Source organism: Odocoileus virginianus, unplaced genomic scaffold (genome assembly GCF_023699985.2).
Source record: "Odocoileus virginianus isolate 20LAN1187 ecotype Illinois unplaced genomic scaffold, Ovbor_1.2 Unplaced_Contig_1, whole genome shotgun sequence".
NCBI lineage: Eukaryota > Metazoa > Chordata > Mammalia > Artiodactyla > Cervidae > Odocoileus > Odocoileus virginianus.
The window spans coordinates 1,474,906-1,480,047 of record NW_027224318.1 but is presented as its reverse complement, the minus strand read 5'-3'; the positions used below and the strand labels follow the sequence as shown (position 1 = coordinate 1,480,047).

At 37.6% G+C, this 5,142-nt stretch overlaps 1 non-coding gene across 1 annotated transcript; it reads left to right on the top strand.

The window, feature by feature from the left end:
- Positions 1-4,411: 4,411 nt before the first annotated feature.
- TRNAC-ACA (transfer RNA cysteine (anticodon ACA)) lies at positions 4,412-4,483 on the top strand. Its single transcript has one exon. It is a non-coding gene; the product is annotated as a tRNA-Cys (tRNA).
- Positions 4,484-5,142: the final 659 nt, after the last annotated feature.

The following is a 5,142-nucleotide window of genomic DNA, read 5'->3' as shown; positions in this document are numbered from 1 at the left end:
TATAAGGTGGATGTCTTTGAGACTCAAGGCTCAATTTCCCTGTAGAACCGCAGTTCAAAAATGTTGATTTATGGAAATGAGACACCATCTACATACCTCACAGGGATGCTTTTAACATTATCTAGATAAAATCTGTTGAACTCTCATGAGAAGCAAACTTAATAGTATATTCTAAGATAATGCTGAGTTTCTGATTCATTATGATTAGAACGAAACTTTTAAAAAATCTTAATTTTTTAAAAAATAAAAAATCTATATTCTCTGTTTTAAAAATTGCCATTTCATACAGTTTTTTTAAAAAACCAGTACTCATGCATGGATGTGAAAGTTGGACCATGGAGAAGGCTGAGCACCGAAGAATTGATGCTTTTGAATTGTGGTGCTGGAGAAGGCTCTTGAGAGTTCCTTGGACTGCAAGGAGATCAAACCAGTCAATCCTAAAGGAAATCAACCCTGAATATTCATTGGAAGGACTGATGCTGAAGCTGAAGCTCCAATACTTTGGCCACCTGATGTGAAGAACTGACTCATTGGAAAAGACCCTGATGCTGGGAAAGATTGAGGGCAGGAGGAGAAGGGGCAGCAGAGGATGAGATGGTTGGATGGCATCACTGACTCAATGGACATGAGTTTGAGCAAACTCTGGGAGATGGTGAAGGACAGGGAAGCCTGGTGTGCTGCAGTCCATGGGGTCGCAAAGAGTTGGACATGACTGAGCAACTGAACAACAGCATTTTAAAAATTAGAAAAGCAAATATATTGCTCAGAAACATACCACTTAGAGACTGTCAAATTAACATTTACCATTCATATCCATCCCGGTTTAAAAAAATCATTTATATATATTTTTAATATTTATAAGTGATGTTCTAGAAATTTGAAAATAAAGACTAGCTTTCCCTTTAACATTAATCAGCACAGAGACTTTTCAAGTTCAAAAGGATTTCGACAGAAAACAGACCCAGAGATTGGAAATGAGTTTTGATTAAGGTAGGGCCAGCGCTGACACTGCACACTTCCGCTGTGTGGTCTAGAGAGCTTTTCTCTTCCTCCACTGTGCTGCCCGTCATTGGAGCTCTGCTAATTTCGGTGTTTAATAGAATACTTTTGTCCTTAAAACGTCTTTCCCTTCTCCTGCCAACTATGCTTAAGAGAAATTGGCTAGAAAATAGGGGGAGAGAGGATTTGGTTAACACATTAATGTCATCCACTCATTCAAAGTAGCTTTTGAGAACCTGGTTAGTTATATTTTTTTGTGGCTCAGCTTTTTGTTGTTGTTATTAGTATTAGAAAAGTGGATCCGCAGGTCAGACAGGGTTCTAGTGAATGAAATAGTCCTAATTGCTCTCTAACATGTTTTTAATTTAATGTTGAAAAAGGCCAGTTACCCTACATGCAAATCAATAAACAAACAACCAAAGCTGATTGTCAGGCAATGAAAAACACTGCAAGTTGATTGCTGCCTGCCTGGTTTCCTAACCATAGTCTAATGCAATTTGAGATAACCTTGAAGCTTTGTACAAGCCTTATTGAAATAGCTATTTTGAAATAGTTTCAAGTGGCCTGTAAATGATTTCAGTAGCCTGTAAATAATGTCAAACATCTCAAAGTGCTTTTCCAAATTCTGACGATGTTTAGCAAGAATTGAAGAAATATATTGATGGCTAATAACAGAGAAAGCAAGGAGGACTAGAACTGGGTGGTTTAAGGGCAACTTTAAGGCTTTCTTGCCAAAAAGTTCTTTCCCATCACTTGTCAAGTGCCTGAAATTCTTTCATTATAGACTGGAGCCAAATGACTAAATGACTGTCTTAGTGGGGATTAGTTTTGGGAGCCTAGGTGAGGGGAGCAATTGCTATGAAGAGTAGGTGGTTTCACTAGGTGGTCTCTTGAGGTCCGGTCCAGGTCTGTGGAGACAAAGGTGTAGAGGCTTTTGTCTAAAGTTTATTTTCCTTCTAAATTCAGTTCACTTCTAAAATAAGTCACTTTTTCCCCAAATAGTGGTTCACTTGGTTTAATCCATCTCAAAGTGCCTATATAAAAACTCTATGCCTTATCACAACATTGTTAATCAGCTATACCCCAATACAAAATAAAAAGTTTTTAAAAAATTAAAAAGTAAAAAAAAAAACTGTTCAAATGTACTGCTCCATTAGTTTAGTTTTTTTATTTTGATTTGAGTTTGCTTTCAAGTGAGATCTTACTATTTCAAAATGAATGCATTTTAGTAAAAGAAAATAATTTCATCCCTATCTGAATGACACATATCTCAAAAGACTTAAATTGCACTCTTGACTCCTCAAAGCATCAGAACAAAATCTATCCTTACAGCAATGCTAACAATGTCCTAAGCTTCAACTACAATAGGGAGAATATTGATCAACATCACAGTTTATAGGGTTAGGATGTGAACTGTGATCCTTTGTAACAGTGTTTGAAGAGTATATGTCCTTCCTTATCTGTCTTCACCTAACTTTGATGTTTTCTTAAAATATTAGAGGAATGGATTTTAAGTGATCCACTTAAAAATAAAATGAATTACAGTGGGGAAGGGATAGTTAGGGAGTTTGGGATAGATATGTACACACTGCTATATTTAAAATGGATAACCAAAAAGGACCTACTGTATAGCACAGGGAACTCTGCTCAATGCTACGTGGCAGCCTGAATGGGAAGGGAGTTTGGGGGAGAATTTGTTGTTGTTCAGTCACTCAGTCATGTCTGACTCTTTGCGAACCCCATGGACTGCAGCATGCCAGGCTTCCCTGTCCTTCACTATCTCCCAGAGCTTGCTCAAACTCATGTCCATTGAGTCAGTGATGCCATCCAACCATCTTGTCCTCTGTCATCCCCTTCTCCTCTTGCTTTCAGTCTTTCCCAGCATCAGGATCTTTTCTAATGAGTCAGCTCTTTGCATCAGGTGGCCAAAATATTGGAGTTTCAGCTTCAGCATCAGTCCTTCCAATGAATATTCAGGACTGATTTCCTTTAGGATTGACTGGTTTGATCTCCTTGCAGTCCAAGGCACTCTCAAGAGTCTTCTCCAACACCACAGTTCAAAACATCAATTCTTTGGTGTTCAGCCTTCTCTATGGTCCAACTCTCACATCCATACATGACTATTGGAAAAACCATAGCTTTGATTAGATGGACCTTTTTTGGCAAAGTAATGTCTCTGCTTTTTAACATGCTGTATATGTATAGCTGAGTCCCTCTGCTGTTCTCTTGAAACTATTACAACATTGTTAACCAGCTATAACCCAATACAAAATAAAAAGGTTAAAAAAATTTTTTTTTAATGTAATGAGTTACAGACTAGATGTATTCAAAGTGTCTGGCAGTGCAGATAGACTAGTGTGCAGACAAGTAGATTGAACCACTTTAAGAAGAACAGAATATAAGAATAGTGAATGTGTCAATGAGGGGCTTTCAGTAGTTGAAATTTGTAAACCCTTACCAAGATGCTGTATTAGGACAACAGCGTTGTGGTTTTATGTTTCTTTTCTGCTTTCCAAGCTTTCTTTTAATGCTCTTATAATGTTTTTGTTAGTAACTATGTTTGTATATGTGTGTGTATATATATGTACATCCTGCCTTGATTCATAAGAATCTAGTGATACTGTTTTTGCAAATTACAGTTTTAAGAGTTGTCAGGAAGGCATTATGATGCAGTTGAATGAGGACTAGTTTGAGAAATCTGGGGGTCCAGATTTTAACCTCATTTCTGCCACTGTGGTCAAGTGATGTCTGGTCTTGGATCTCCCATAGGTAAAATGAAGAAGGTGGACAAGATGGTCTCTAAGATCCTTTTTCAGCCATCAGTCTTTTGACTGTTTTTGGTCAACATGTGTTTAATGATTACTCAATTCATGTGTTTAATGATTACTCAACTCAAGTCCATTTAAGTTTAAAGTCTATATCTACCAGAATTTTTGTTTGCTTGACTCAGAGCAGAAAAATAAACCCTATTTTTCTTGGGGCCAGTGCAGCCATCTTAAAGCAGCTCTAATAGCAGGCAAAAACGATAGTGGAAGGGCAACACTTAATAGGGCCTTTTGTTTATTCCACATCCCCACTGAAAATGGTAACACTGCAGAAATAGACCAGCAAAGAGGGAAAAGAGAATCTGTGTATAAACATCAGCAAGCTCATAGAAGTAAGAAGAGAAACATGGATCTGGGCATGAGATGAAATGAAAGCTGCCTTCTTTGTTAATAGCATTAAAGAGGGTGTGTGCTGACATTAAGAAACTGTGCTATCTGGGTTTAACTGCAGGAAGGTAGAAATCTTTTCATTTAAGGACAATGATATTAAGGTTGGTACTCTGAAGTCAAATTCTAAAATTCAGGTGCATAAAATGACAAAATATGCTTCTGTGATCTAAGTATTATGGTCATGTTTGATCTCATCTTCCTTGGTGGCTCAGACGGTAAAGCGTCTGCCTACAATGCAGGAGATCCAGGTTCAATCCCTGGTTCGGGAAGATCTCCTGGAGAAGGAAATGGCAACCCACTCCAGTATTCTTGCCCGGAAAATCCCATGGATGGAGGAGCCTGGTAGGGTACAGTCCATGGGGTCGCAAAGAGTCGGACATGACAGAGCGACTTCACTTTCACTTGAACTCATCTATGGACTAAAAGGGTCCATATTTTATTGGCATTTTTCATTGTAAGTGCCTTTAACATATAAGGTCAGTTTTAAAAAATTTTATTGAAGTATAGTTGATTTACAGTGTTGTATTAATTTCTTCTGTACAGCAAAGTTTCAGTAACAGACATACATATATATTCTTTTCCATTATAGTTTGTCATAGGATATTGAATACAGTTCCCTTTGCCTATACAATAGGACCTTGTTTATTTATTCTATACATAATAGTTTGCATCTGCTAATCCCAAATTCCCAATCCTTCCTCCCCCACCCCTCCCCCTTGGCAACCACAAGTCTGTTTCTCTCTGTCTGTGAGGTTTTGTTTTGTAGATAAGTTAATTTGTGTTGTATTTTAGATTCCACATGTAAGTGATATCATATAGTATTTGCCTTTTTCTGACTTACTTTGCTTAGTATGACAATCTCTGGGTCCATCCATGTTGTTGCAAATGGCATTATTTTATTCCTTTTTATGGCTGAGAATATTCCATT